This window comes from Ornithorhynchus anatinus, chromosome 11 (genome assembly GCF_004115215.2).
Source record: "Ornithorhynchus anatinus isolate Pmale09 chromosome 11, mOrnAna1.pri.v4, whole genome shotgun sequence".
Lineage (NCBI taxonomy): Eukaryota > Metazoa > Chordata > Mammalia > Monotremata > Ornithorhynchidae > Ornithorhynchus > Ornithorhynchus anatinus.
This window is the reverse complement of record NC_041738.1, coordinates 19,245,990-19,261,450: the sequence shown is the minus strand read 5'-3', so window position 1 is coordinate 19,261,450 and position 15,461 is coordinate 19,245,990. Positions and strand designations below refer to the sequence as shown.

The 15,461-nt window shown below is 48.9% G+C and overlaps 1 protein-coding gene across 5 annotated transcripts in view; it reads right to left on the bottom strand.

Annotated features, from left to right (window-relative positions):
• B3GAT1 (beta-1,3-glucuronyltransferase 1) overlaps positions 1–10,894 on the bottom strand; it is a 51,286-nt gene extending 40,392 nt beyond the window's left edge. For 4 of the 5 annotated variants that reach the window (XM_029075062.1, XM_029075058.1, XM_029075061.1 and 1 more), the window contains exon 1: positions 10,030–10,365. The gene's annotated coding sequence lies outside the window, so the exon portion shown is untranslated. Of the gene's footprint in view, positions 1–10,029; positions 10,366–10,759 lie in introns of those variants that run through there. The other variant, XM_029075059.1, reaches the window with a different exon arrangement.
• Positions 10,895–15,461: the final 4,567 nt, after the last annotated feature.

The following is a 15,461-nucleotide window of genomic DNA, read 5'->3' as shown; positions in this document are numbered from 1 at the left end:
GGATGTGGCATCTTGAGTAATGGGGACCTCCAGGCTAATTGGCATCAGCCTCTCAAGGATAACTAACTCTCGGGGAAGAGTAACTCTGCTTTCCTAACCAGCGGTAACCAGGCAGTTACCTCTGCTGAGTAGGAAAGAAGCTGAAGAGAAGCAGCGTGGGCTAGTGGAAAGAGCACAGGCCTGGGAGTCAGTGGACCTGGGTTCTAAATCTGGCTCTATCACTTGACTGCCGTGTGACTTTGGGCAAGTCACTTAACTTATCTGTGCTTCAGTTCCCTCCTCTGTAAAATGAGTTCCTGTCCAACCTAAATATATTGTATTTACCCCACCCTACAAATATCACTATTATTATTAAAGAGGAGTGGGAGGGGGAGATGGACAATGGAGGTAAAAGAATAAGGATAGAAAAGGTTAACATGTGAGGGGGGGACGGCCATAAGAGTGGAAGACTGCAAGTTCCATGAAGGCCTGGTTCATGTTAACTAACTATAGTGTACTCTTTCATACACCTAATACAGTGCTCAGCCAGAATAAACACTCCATAAATATCACTCATTGATTAGTATTTATTGAGTACCCACTGGATTTAGTGCACTGTACTAAGCACTTAGGAAGTTCAAACACACAAGTCATATGCTCCCTGCCGATTAGGAGCTTATACATTCATTAATGGGGGAGAAAGGTATGAAAATATTTACAAATAGAGTTATCAAAGGAAATAATTAAATATACAATTAAGTAGCATGTACACAAAAGTCCTCAGGTTGGGCCCAAGTGAGTGCATAAGTACTGGAAGAGGAAGCAGAGGAAGAAACAGAAGGTGGAAAAATCCAGAGAAGAGAGAAGGTGAAGAAAAAGGAGGGAGGGAGAAAGAGTCAGAGAGATGGAAAATCAGAATTTGAAAGCTACCGGGAATTGCTCAGAAGCAGAGTGGCCTTGTGGAAAGAGCATGGCCTGGGAGTCAGAAGGATCTGGCTTCTAATCCTGACTCTACCACTTGTCTGTTGTGTGACCTTGGGAAAGTCACTTAACTTCTCTGTGCCTGTTACCCCACCTGTAAGAAGGGGATTAAGACTGTGAGCCCCATGTGGGACATGACTGTGTCCAGCCTGATTAACTTGTATCCACTCTAATATTTAGTACAATGCCTCGTACATAGTAAGTGCTTAATAAATACCATAACAAAATGTTAAGACCAGAAGACCCAGGCAGATGATACAAAAGAGCTTCCTTCCTAACGACAACCTGTCAAAATTGCTAATCTTTCCTGGACACACTGAATAAATTATTAAATTAACTGTGCCCCTCAGAAGACATGTTATTAATGGCTCCTGGAATTCGGTTCATGTCATTCAGAGCATCAGACTGGAAACTAGGGCAGTAGTTGAAGCTGCTTGGAGAGTCTCACCTGATTTTCCCAGGGGGCTGATAGACCTCACTGTAGATGGGCTTGCTTACACACCACCTTGCTTCTCCCCTTGTGGGCTCTGCTCCCTTCACACCAGGACTCTACCCTTTTCCTCCTCATCTCCTCCTCCTCTGCTCACAAGTCCCTTACTCCAGAGTTAATCCTTTCCTTCCCTAGTCTGGGTCCTTTTCCTTCTTCAGGAATTATTTTAAGGAGTTCCCTTGGGATTCCTTCCACCTTTCATAAAATCCACAAAATGCTGTCTGTACCTGGGCAAAAGGCCAGAGCTTGAGGATCATCAGTTTAGAAACAGAATCTAAAATACACATTTTTGTTCTGGGGGGAAAGAAAGCACTGGCAGGGGCTCAGCAAGCAGAAACCTCATTTTCAAGTGAGCAAATGGGAATAAACTTGCATAATTCTCCTTTCTGGCCCTGCGGACCATGTTTATTAGTAAAGGAGGAGTCTTTCACAGCGCAGCATGGCAGTAGAGCAGCAATTCTGACAATTGAAAAGTAATCTTTATCCTGGCAAAAAAATACCATTAGATGAAAGAGAGGGGAGGATGTTGATATAAAATATAGACCCCAAAGAGGATTTGGAATCCACTGGATTAAGGGGCAACACTGTTGAAGGGATAATGATGATGCAAGAACACCTCATAACTAGGGTGTTTGCTGAAGATGGAGCAATAATTACTCAAGGTAAAGCTCCAGGGAGTGAACAAAATATTCAGATTTTTTGCTCTTTATCGGGATTTGAGTGGCAAACTAATCCACCCACTGCCTGAAGATGTAGAAGCAACAATTTTATTTCTGGAGTTTTTGGCTGATGAAAGTCAAGCAAAAATATCCAGCTCTTTGGAACAGCATTAGGAAAAAGAAGATGATTTTCTTTTATATCTAATTCTTTGGATAATATTATGGAAAAATGAACAAAGATAGGAATTCTTCCAGAAATTCCCTGGGAAATTACTAAAGATGTTTTCTTTCTAGTGCAATACACATGAACATTCTATCTTCGGCTCTGCAGACCGCATGGCTTCATTGTCTCACATCACAGCACAATTTAGTGGAAACCACATGGTCCTGGGAATTCAGTGTCCGAAGAACATTCCTCCAGCGTATGAAGAAAGAATCAGCAAAGCCAATGTAGAACTTTCCCCAGCCATCCAGGCCTTCAAACTCATTGAACTCAACTCACTGTCTCTCACTCCAGTTCATACTTCACTCTGTGGCTTGGATCATTTTTCTAAAGGAAGTTCAGTCCATGTCTCCCCACTCTTCAAGAATCTCTAAAGGCTGCCTGAAGCAGGATTGCCTAGTGGATAGAGCATGAGCCTGAGTTCTAATCCTGGCTCTGCCACATGTCTACTGTGTGACCTTAGACAACTCACTTCACTTCTCTGTGCCTCAGTTACCTAATCTGTAAAATGGGGATAAAGATTGTGAGGCCCATGTGGGACAGGGACTGTGTCCAACCCCATTTGCTGGTTTCCACCCCAGTGCTTAGTACAACGTCTGGCACATAATAAGCACTTAACAAATATCATCATCATCATCATTATCATCATCATCATCTACCTCTACATCAAACAGAAACTCCTTACCATCAGATTTAAAGCACTCATTCAACTCATCCCATCCTACCTCATTTCACTTATCTCCTACTACAGCCCAGCCTGCACACTTTGTTCCTCTATCATCAGCTTATTCACTGTCCTCTAATCTCATTTTAACTTGCTGCCGATTCCTTTCCCACATCCTCCCACTACCCTGGAACTCCCTCCCTCTCCATATAAGCCAGACCATCACTCTCCCCAACTTCAAAACATTGTTAAGGTCACATCACCTCCAAAAGACCTTCTCCAGTTAAATCCTCTTTTTCCTGATCCTTCTCCCTTCTGTGTTGTCTATGCTCATGGATCTGGTCATTTGATATTTGCACCACCCTCAGCCCCAAACACTTATTTACATATCTTTCAATTATATAGCATAAATTACTTAATAACATTAATGTCTGTCTCTCCCTCTAGATTGAAGCCTGCTACCTCTATTGTATTGAACTCTCTCAAACTCTGCAAATAGTAAACGCTCAATAAATTCCACTGATAATGCTAATGATGATGATGATTGAATGGAAAGTTTCCGAAGGGAAGCAGTCTGGAAAGTTGAAGATTGAGAGAGGGTCTGTGATTGAAGCTTTCAAAATCTTGAAGGAGTAGACTGGGCGATCATGGAATTGTTCATCAAATAACTCAACCCATTGAAGACTGAAGGTGCTAAGTTTGAAAAAACCAGAAGGAATCAATTTGTCACCCAGCAGATGGGAGGCATATAGGACTGTTACCACAGAAAGTTCAAGAGAAACCTAAGCAGATTTGTAAACTAATGGCCCATAATGGTCTACTAGAAGGAAAGTTTAGGAAGCTATAGATGGACCATCACAAACCAACTGGGTCAGGTGGATATGAAGGAGGAAAACTATCAATCACACTGTTCCTTCAAGTGTCTGGCCACCATAGACCTGCTACCAGTACACTTTGCTGGGTGGACCAGGGCCTGAACCAGCCTGCTGCTGCTCACAGTCTCAGATTTTTAATAACAGAGCCCAATTCCATAGCTCCTTGAAAGCTGTCTTGGTTGTATTTCCCACTAAAAATGATTGGGTAGAAACACCTGAAACAGTCCCAAGCATCCAGCCCCAGGACATGAAACTTTACCCCACTAGGAAATCTAAAATACCAGGTTCAAGAGAGTGGAAAAGCCCCCACAACATCCTCAAACCCAATACAAGCCACCACCCCGGTCCTAACTCCATAGGCAAGTCCAAGGATTTGTTTTCCCATCCTGGTGATTTCAATTCTAGGCTGTGTTCATTATTAAACATTGTTAAATTAAGACTTTGTTGTACACTTAGGTTGCCTGGTTTAATTACAAGATAAGCAAAAAGGGGTAGCTTAACCTTATCAACCATTCCCGTTCAATTTACCATTCCTTTGTGACTAAAGGAGGGCTATTGGAAACTTGGACTTTTAAAGGCTTTTTTTCTGCATGGGAACAGAAGGGTTAACACCACCCAGACTGGGAGTCTAGGGATCAGGGCTGGAGAAAGAAGAATCCCCAGCCAGGATCCATGGGCAGCAAGAGGGAGTGAGCAACCTGCACAGTTGCTGACTTGTTTTCTATTCCTAGAATTCCCTCCTCTGGCCCCAGGGCCCTCACCTTTGATCAGGCTGAATACCCCTTTCCCCACCTCTCAGCCCAGATTCCTCTTTCTCTGAGCCCTCAACCTACCTTCTGCTCTTCAGAGCCTGGAGTAGGGAGGTGATGTGGGGGTGGGAGGAGGAGAGGGTTGCAGAAAGGCGGGGAGAGCTGCGTGCATTATGCCCTTGCTGACTCTTGTTTCTCCCCACTCCAGTCCATACTTCACTCCACTACCCAGATCATCTTTCTAAAGAATTGTTCAGGACATGTCACCCCCCCACCCAAAATATCCACTGGTTGCCTATTCACCTCTGTATCAAACAAAAACTCCTCACCATTGGTTTTCAAGAACTCCATCACCTTGCCCCCTTCTACCGCACCTTGCTTCTCTCCTTCTACAACCCAGCCGGCACACTTTGCTCCTCTAGTGCTAACCTTCTAACTGTGCCCCGATTTTACATCTCGCCACTGATCCCTGGCCCACATCCTGCCTCTGGCCTGGAACGTCCTCCCTCCTCAAATCCAATGGACAGTTCTCCCCTGCTTCAAAGCCTTGTTGAGTGCATATCTCCTCCAAGAGGCCTTCCCAGCCTAAGCCCACTTTTCCTCATCTCCCACTCCCTTCTGCATCTCCCTGACTTTCTCCTTTTTCTCTTTCCCCTCACCCCCCTCAGCCCCACAGCACTTCTGTATATATAAGTAATTTTATTTATTTGTATTGATGTCTGTCTCTCCCCTTCTAGACTATGAGCTCACTGTGGGTAGGGAATGTCACTGTTTATTGTTGTACTGTACTTTCCCAAGTGCTTTCCCAGTGTTCTACACTCAGTAAGTGCTTAATAAATGCTACTGAATGAATGAATGAATGAGTGACTGAGGGCCTGTAGCTTATCTGGTGAGTGGTCAGGTGAACTCCCATTCACCTGGCTCTGGTCCCCAACAGTGAAGGCTGGGTAGCCCCCAAAGAGCCAATCCCCCTGGCTCTTGGACCCCTACCCACCAAACCCAACCTCTCAGCCCCAGAATATGCCTTCATCACTGTTTCCTCTCCTGGGTTTCTCCTACTGCTGCCCAGGACTCGAGGACTAGGGAGCAGAGAAAGAGTCAACTTGGTTCTCCCACCAGTGCTCAGCCTCTGAAAGAGGTAGCATGTGGAAAAAGCAAGATTTCTAGAGTAGTTTGTTTGTTGGCTCTCCCATGCTCAGCACTTCTAGCCTCCTTACACTTGGGCTCCATCTCTGTTTCTTCTCTCTCTCACACACACACTCTCTATCTCTCTTTTCCTCATCACCATCTTTTTTTATCTCTATGTCTGTCTCTTCTCTTTCTGCATCTCCATTTCTTCTCTCCTCATCATTGACTAAGCCCCCTCACCCCTCACTTCTAAAGGGGGAGACAGATATTTAAGTAAATTATAGAGCTAGGAAATGGCAGCATATAAGGATGTGTACATAAGTCCTGAGGGGATGAGTGTGACAGATATCTCCTTTAGTGTCTGTCTCCCCCTGTAGGCTATTAGCTCCTCATGAACTTACTAACTCTGTTGAATTGTACTTTTCCAGGTGCTTAGCTTAGTGCTCTGCACACAGTAAGCACTCAAGAAATACCATTTGTTGATTGATTAACAGGTACAGATCCAAGTGACGCAGAGGGGAGGGAGAGGAGGAGAAAAAGGGCTTAGTCAGGGAAAGTCTCTTGGAGGAGATGTGAATTTAGGAGGGTTTTGAAGGTGGGAAGAGTGGTGGTCCCCAATCCTGAGGGTGTCGCATACCTGGAATTTAGCCCTCTCAATGCTGGTGGAGGGGGAATTGTAAAAAGCTTTGAATTGGGCGGCTGAGAGTTCTGAATGTAACTCAGACCACATAGTAAAAGCTCCAAGTTTCAGGCTAGTTGCTTCATTCACTCTCCATCCTTAGTCTGTGACTGTAGCCACAGCAGCCACACCTGCAGCATTACCTGCTGTGGCTCTGCCCACGGCTCTGCCCACAGCCCTCCAACAGCCCCTCTCCTTAGGGTTAGAAGATGAGAGGACTCCATGATTCAGGATGGGAAGATGGTCCTGTCCTAGGGCTGGGATGGTTGGAAGCTACTGGTGCAGGAAGAGGAGGGGAGGAACAAGATAGACTTTTCTCTGTCTCAGAGTTGTCCCCTTCCTGGAAGGGAAAAGGGATGGAGCAGAGTGGGTCCGTGGGCCCTACCTCCCGGGTGGGTTCCACAACTCTTCTCAAGTGGCTGGAGGTTTAAGTTCCCACATGCAATGAATGGAACTCCTTTGTGCAAATCCAGTCACACACCCAGGCCCGCCTGTACAAACCTTCAAGCGCAGGTACACTTACTAGCCTGTCCATCACACACCTTCTGCCCCCTCACATGAACACACATATGTGTGCACACAAACACACACACACACATCAATCTGCTCATCACATACACATTCCCAGGAGCACACACAGAAACACGTACATATTAGCCTGACCATCATGTCCACACTCCCAACACACATGTGTACATTCACACATATATCAGCTGTTCAGCATACATCTACCCCCACAAACACACTGTCACACACATACACAGTCACACACAAACACATGCACACACATACTCCCATGCCTATTCATTTTTTCTAGGTTTTAGACTTGAAATTCAGGCCATGGGTCTACCTCCCCAATGGCAAGATTCCCAGCCCATCGAGCAGCCAGGCCTGGCCCTGGCCGAGGTGATTAACTCTCTCCAGGACCAGAAGACCCCTATTTCATTACCCCGCATGGGGTGGAAGCTGAAGGGGATATGGACTGCTATTCATACGGGATAACTTGAGGAGTTGAGAGCAAGTTGGATGCAGATGGGAGGGAATGGAACAGCCTAGTCTCTTTCTCTGTGGGGCTAGTCCAGGTGGTTGGATGGGAAGGATAGTCCCACATCTGGCTATGTGAGTGTGCATCACAGCTATAGTGCAAAACTATTTGAGTAAAGGCTGGGAAGTGGTCCATAGTTGTACACAACTCCACAGAACTACACAACTTTTCTGAGGCAGCTCTGCCTCTTGACATTATCACACACCTCTAAGGGGAGATAGACCATAACATTCCCACCCAAATTTGTGGTGACAATCCACCTAAGAAGACCCCAAAGCCCCATGTGTTGGGCAACATGTGATATCAACCCCCACCTTCACTACTGACCTTTTGATCTCATCTTTCTTCTTGCCTCATATTCATAACAAGCTGATCACTACTCTCATCATCTTCAAAGTTCTTTTAAATAAACAACTCCATGAGGAGACCTCTTCCAAATAATCTCTAATCTCTCTACTTGATATACCCAATGGTCATGTCAACTCCTCCATGCCACCTAAGCATTTTAATCTCCATAAATACAATTATATTTTATATACTGTATTCCTCCTCTTGTTTGTAGTTTAGCAGCATGGCCTAGAGGAAAGAACACTGGCCTGGAAGTCAGAGGACCCAAGTTCTAATCAGCATAGTGTAGTATATAGAGCATGGGCCTGGGAGTCAGAAGGTCATGGGTTCTAATCCCGGCTCTGTCACTTATCTGCTACATGACCTTGGTCAAGTCACTTCACTTCTCTGTGTCTCAGTTACCTTATCTGTAAAATGGGGATTGAGTCTGTGAGTCCTATGTGGGACAGGGACTGTGTCTGACCCGAATTGCTTGTATTCACCCCAGTGCTTAGTACAGTGCCCAGCAAATAATAAGTGCTTAACAAATACCATTATTATTATTAATAATAATGATAATAATCACAATCCTGCCACTTGTCTGATGTGTGACTTTGGGCAAGTCACTTAACTTCTCTGTGCCTCAACTTCCCCATCTGTAAAATGGGGATTCGATATCTGTTCTCCTTCACCCTTAGACTGTGTCTGACCCAATTATCTACCCCAGTGCTTAGTACAGTGTTTGGCACATAAGTGCCTATCAAACAAACCAATTATTACAACTATTATTATTTATTATTGTTATCTATCTGGAGCATGTCTTCTAACTTTTCTATGGAGTACAGCGCTCTTTGTGCTTAGTACAGTGCTCTGCACATGGGAGGAACTCAATGAATGCTATTGATTCATCTCCTGATTCATGTTACACAATCATGCTAGACAATACAGTGGGGCTACACAACATAACTGCGCCATAAGGCCTTGCTGGGGAGTTCCACGACATATCTGCAGACCCTCCAGGTCATAATGAGCAATCCTGGTCTCCCTAAGGAGACACAGCCACTGAGTCGGCACAGTTCTCTCACTCAGCTTCTCAGCTTCCACACTCCCCTCTGGGTGGACTTTCGGAGATTTCCGACCTGGATGATGTTTGACATTCACCAATGTCCACGCCCTGACCTCTGAAAGAGTGGCCATCTCCAGCCATGGACAGGATCTTTCAGCTGGACCCCAGTAGCCAGAACTGCATCTGGGACGAGGGGGCTCGGTTGGGTCACACCGGGGCAAGGGCTGGATTCTTAGGGGATTTGCCAGTCTCTCTGCCCAGCAGCCACCTCCATTCCCAGTTGTGGATGGTTGAGGGGTCCATCCTCTCCTCTCTCTATCATCTGCCTTTGGGCTCCCATGCCTGGAGTTGCATTCTGCTTGGAAAGAGAGGGCAGGGCAGGGCTGGAATCAGGGGACTCAGTCCCCGAAAGGCCAGGCAGAAGAAGTGGGGGCACTTTAATGGAACCCTAGGCTTGCTTGCCCTATCTCCTGGACTGTACTGCTCATCTTCGGTTTGCCCTCCATTCCCCCCTGCAGAAGAAGTTGGATACCTAAATCAACGGGTGAGACCAAGGCCAGTTTGGGGAAAGCAAGCAGCACATGCTGGCGAGGTGGGTCAGAGTGGGCAGTGGGGGAGGAGAGAGATCTGTGGGCCCAGAAGCAGCCCAGGATCCTAGGAATTAGTGTGGGGTTCAGGGTGGGGGAGGACTTTGGAAGTGCTAGACTCAGGTGGATTTCTGCTAGGGCATAGCCACAGGCTGGAGGAGGTGGGGAACCGACACTCGGCTGGAAAAGGTCTTGTTTTTTAACCATTAAATCCTGACTGGGAACCACGGCAGAGGCAGCCCAGCTCTCAAACTCCCACCTTCCCTGCTCTGACCCCCAGTGTCTCAGCCCCAAGTGGTGACCTCAGCTCCCCCTCCCATCCCCACCCTCCACCCCACCCCATTTCCTCCCTCTCCGGCTCCCAGTGCCGGGCCTGGGGGAGCCAGCCCCTACCCCCATCCCCTCCACACGGGCACAGACATGGGATGGATACAGATCGCAGTGCATAAAGGACCTCTGTGCGGCTGAGCCAGCCAGAGAGAGCAGGGGGCAGAGCGAGAGAAGGAGGGCGAGAGAGCGAGACGGAGGAAGCCGAGAGTGAAAAACAGAGAGGAAAAAACCAGGGAGAGAGAGTTACCTTAATTTGCGAGTGTGAATTCCCGTCTCTCTCCATCACGCGCAGAGACGCAGTTTCCATCAAGCTTCCGAGCCCCAGAATCAGCCCCAAACAAGCTCCCTCCGGGCCCCGACCCGAGGTTCGCTGGCCTCCTCGTCTGTTAGCCGGCTGCTGCCAAGCCGCTGGGAGCCCTTCATAGCCACCGACCCCCACGTCCTCCGGGGCTAGTCCAGCCGCCAGCGGACCTCAGCTCGTCCGATATCTGCAGCGCGGCACGGAAAGAGAGTGATGGGGAGGGGGAGGAGGGGGGAGAGAAAGAGATGGAGAGAGAGTGTTGGGGGGCAGAGAGATGGAGAGAGAGTGATGGGGAGAAGGAGGAGGGAGGAGAGAGATGGAGAGATGCGGGGAGAGAGAGAGAGAGAGAGAGAGAGAAAGAGATGGGGTCTGAGGGGAGGGAGGGGAGGGGAAGGAAGAGAGGGCTGAAGCCAGAGCAGGGAGATGGAGTAGAGATCACATTTGTGGCGGATGGGTCTGTGCCTTTAGAGAAGCCTTGACAACCTCTCCTCCCCCCACCTCCCCTCGCTCCCCAGCCCCCTCCCCTAATTCGTCGAGGATGCCAGCAGGACCTGCACTGCTAATGGTCCGTACCAATCTCCCCAGCTAAGGCGGGGGGTCCTCGTCCCTTCCACGGAAGGAGGAAAGGAGCCAGGGCAGGGAGCGATCCCCTCGAGGAAATGGTATCTACTCTCACCCCAGCATCTCCCACCGCGCCGGCAGCCCCGGACGAGGACAGGCGGGCACCCAGCTGGGTGGGGGGCGGCAAGGGAAGGGGTGAGGTCTGGCAGGGGGAGGCCCGGCAAAGTCCAGCCTGTCTAGGGTTAAAGCCAGCCGCCCGCCCCCACCCCCCCCGGCCCCCGCCCGCGGCTCCTGGCTGCTCGGCAGCTCAGCTCAGCTCCGTTCAAAGGAGGATTGTTCTGGCACTCGGCTGAGGGGGTGGTTCTCCCGGTGAGAGGGAGGGCACGGGAGCAAGGGGGTTGGGAGAATGGAGGGACGGGGAACTTGGGGATCTGTGGCAGGGGAAGGGGAAGGGTCTCACCCTAAACAGAGGAGAGAAAGAGCGGGATGGGGATTCGGGGATGTCTGCCAGGGAAGAGGAGACTCTCTCCCCAGGGCTGCTTGGGGACCAGGATGCCCAGCTGGAGGTTTGATCCACTGAGAGTTCACTGCCCAGGGCTGCCTCTGACCAGCCTCAGCACCTGAAAAGACAGGTAGAGGGAAAAAGAGGGGGGCACTCAGCTGGGCCCCTGTGCCAGTGTTGGCCACAGCGTCAGGGACCCCGCAGGACCCCGATGGGTCTCCAGCTCACCAGTCACCACTCTCGGCAGGACTGAGGACCCTTGGACTCAGGGGGCAGAGAGAATGGGGGGTGCCAGTTGTATTTTGCAGAAGAAACCTTCCTCCTCTCCCAGCTAACTCCCCCACTGGGCACTGCCCAGTATCTGGCCCCTGAGCAGATTTAACCCTGATGAGGCTTGATGCCCAGAGGACGAGCTGATTGGGGTAGGGCCTAGGGCCAGAGAGACTTACTGGAGGGGAGCAGGGGAGGGGGCTTCGAGGTTCAGGAAGAACCTGGATGGGGAACTTGGGGTCTCACCCCAAATAGGAGAGGAAGAGCAGGATGGGGATTCAGGGAACGGTTCCCTTCCCTGATGTCTGCCACAGAGGATGAGATTCTCTCCCCAGGGCTGCTGGAGAGAAGGCTTCTGAGCTCGTGAATGTGGAGATGAATTGTTTGTGGGTGCACTCATGCCTTCATGTGTGCAAGTCTCTTCTAGTGTGTTGTGTGTGTGTGTGTGTGTGTGTGTACTTCTGTGTGAAAGAAGGTCTGTGGGTGTGCGGGTATGCGTTTCTGAGTCTCTGAGAGATGGAACCACGGGGTTTACATCTCAGTAGATCTCTCATCCTAGGTATCATCCTTACTCGAGAGCCCCAGAACTCAACACATGGCTTTTCCCCCTGATAGGACCTCCCCCCCCCCCGCCACACATTTCAACACACAATCACACACAAACTACGCAGATTTGCAATATGCCTTTAGCTCTGACTCCTCCAGACCTTGCACGCAGGGCTGTGCTGTTCTCCGGCACAGCCAGCAACCGAGGAGGACTAAGACTCAGCCTCAGGCTAATCCTCTCCCTAGCTCTCTTTCTCCCAGGAATGCTTCCGTGCAGCAACAAGGTCTGCAGCAGAGCATGCGACAGGGAAAGCAGTATCCATGCATCCTGCCAGCCCCTGACCCCCTTCCCTGGGCCACCCCACTCTGGATTGTAGGTCTGTGAGGTGGGGAGAGGAGGTCCTTTTTGAGATCCAATTGGAACAGAGAGGTGAGTGTGTCCTGCAAACCCAGTTCAGGTGACTTTTGTGAATGGAGTGGGGAATTCAGGAAGTCCCACGAGAAGAAAGAGGCCCTCCATTCTTGGTAAAATCCTGAGCCCTTTATCCTATTTTTTGCATCCTTGCTAGAAGGTCAAGGAAAAGGAACCTTCCGTGGCTCAGTGGAAAGAGCACGGGCTTAGGAGTCAGAGGTCATGGGTTCTAATCCCGGCTCCGCCACTTGTCAGCTGTGTGACTTTGGGCAAGTCACTTAACTTCTCTGTGCCTCAGTTATCTCATCTGGAAAATGGGGATTAAGACTGTGAGCCCCTCGTGGGACCTGATTACCCTGTATCTACCTCAGCACTTAGAACAGTGCTTGGCACATAGTAAGCACTTAACAAATACCAACATTATTTATCAGCAAAGCAGATTGACCCAGGAAGAGCAGATGGGCAAGGGATGAATGGAAGCCCTGGGACCCTCCAATGGGAGAAGGAAGGACATGGTCAGAAGTCCATGGCCCTCATGAGGGGGCTAAGGCCATGGTAGCACTCACTCTGCCAGTCAGGAGGGCAGAAAAGAAAAGAAAAAGATGCCCTCCTGGCTGGGATACTAGGCACTTGCTAGTTTCTGCTGTTTTTCTCCTCTCTCTCTTTTTCTCTCTCTCTAGCTCATATTTTTCCAAACAGACCCCAAAGATACTGGTAGGGTATCAGAAGGGTAGATCAAATCTTTCAAATGTCAGATTTTAAATATTAATGTCCCACTTACAGCTTGTTGCCTGGGTGGGCTGGTCCTGACAAAACAACAGTACCACACCCCCAGAGCCCCATGTGCCCCCCTTGCCCTGGCCAATTGCTGGAAACCCAGGGGGTCCTGGTGAACCTCTCTCACATGAGCTCTTAGTTTTACCAAAGATGGAGGAAGCAGAAAACTGGGATTCTTTCCTGGGGGTGAGGCACCCATTTCTCCATGATTTTGGAAGCCTCCATCCCTGGTGCTTGTGATGGGTCTCTTGGTCCTGCCAGCAACTCCTTGCTGCCTGGAGAAGGTTGAGGGTGGAGCAAAGCTGCCCCAGAGACAATAGGTTCGAGGACTGGGGGAAGGAGAGAGCAAGGAGGAGGTGGAGAGCTGTATATGGGTGCTTCAGTCCCGACATCTCAAGCTTCTCAATCCATCGTGCAACAGCATACCTACTGGATGCAGAGCCCCTTACTAAGCTCTTGGGAAAGTACAATAGATTCAATAGACATGATCTCTGCCCTCTTCCCTTTTCCATTTACTGGAAAAAGAGCAATTTTCTGCAGGAGTTGAGCAATGCGGTGTTTGAGAACAACTCTTTGAGGATCATTGGTAAGATACCCAGGGAGAAGAATGACTTATTCATTCACTTGCATGGTTGTTGCAGGCCTGATCAAATGACCTATTGAGGTTCCAGCCAACTGTGGGTTTCCAGGATTCTAAGGACAGATATGGTCATAATAAGCTCGTTTCTGGGTCAGGGTATGAGCCCCAAACTGGGGCATAACCAGAAGTGGGGTTCCCCTGGGGCCTGAGATAAGGCTTACCCCCAACCCAAAATCTAGCCAATCTCTGTGGCTGAGGGAATTGTAGTCGATTAGAAGGGGCAATTTATCACCACAGTTATCTAAAGATCAATTTCCAGGTGAAAAAAAATTGGAGCACTGGCTTGAGGAATCTCTGGGAGCTAGCAGCCGTGATACACAACCCCCCTTGCCAACCAGAGTCTTATGTAGATCACTTTCTTGGAGAGAGACCAAATCACAGCCAACGCTGCCAGCTGCCTGTCCAGAGCCCAGTGACAACCCTCTCCCTCCCTTCTTCTCTGTCTCTGTCTCTGTCTCTGTCCCTCTCTCTCTCTCTCTCTCTCACACACACACACACACACACACACGTCTATACCAGGGGCATAGGAGATTCCCAAATTGGTCAGATGAATCTATTTTTGTGGGATCTCTGAGAGGACCTGGAGAAACTATCTAGATTATCCCCCTTCCCTGCAAATCATCCCAGATCAATGAGACCCTCTCCTGGAGAGAGAGATGAGAGAGAAAGAGGGGGAAGAATGAGAGAGGGAGTGTGTAAGGGGAAGAGAGGTCACAGGCTGCCTTAAGTATCCACTGCTAAGAGAAGTATATCAATCAATCGATACTTTTGACAACACTTATTCTGCCCAAAGCGCAGTACTAAGTACTTGGTGGAGTATACTGGAGTAAGTAAGCATGATCACTGCTTGCAAGGAGCTTACAATCTATCAGGAGAGACAGTCAGTCATTCGTATTCATTGAGTGCTTGCTGTATGCAGAGCATTGTAACAAGCGCTTGGGAGAGTGAAATGCAGCAATAAGCAGACACATTCCCTGTCCACAATGCTCTTACAATATGGGAGGGGGAGGGGGTATTAGAGGAGTCTAGAGGACGAGACCAAAAATGAAATACATTACAGGCAGGGTGGTGGAGCAGGAAAGTGAGTACCCAAGTACTTAGGTGATGCTTAAGTGGAAGAATTGGGGGGAGTAGGGTGAGAGGTTAATCTGGAAAGACTTCCTGGAGGAGATGTTAATAAATCACATCTCATATCAAGGAGCAGCTCAACAGCTCAACATCTCAGGTCAATCTTCTTACAGCAGCATCCAGGATCATGAAAGCCCCCTCTCTGGGCCCCTAGCTCTAGAAACCTACATGGGAATGATATTTAGAGATCACAACCAATCCCCTTACCTGATCCAGTCAGCGAGGATGCTGCCAATCTCGACTGATGCTTGGACAGGTGTGGAGACTTTTTGCATGGCTCAGAGGGTATCAGGTGGGTGGTCTGAAGTCATAAGGCAGGTTTGGGCACCCACATGGCTCCTTAGTGTTTATGATAGGGCAGCCATCTAAGTGTGGGCAGAAGTATATGGAGGCTGTTGCCCTTTCCAGCCTGCCTGCTTTCTCCTCCTCCACTCTGAGTCTGATGGGCCCACCGGGACTGGGGCTGGAAAAGGCAGGCTGGTGGATGGGTGGGACTGTGAGGTGGAGAGAGAATAATAGTAACAATAATAATGGTGGTATTT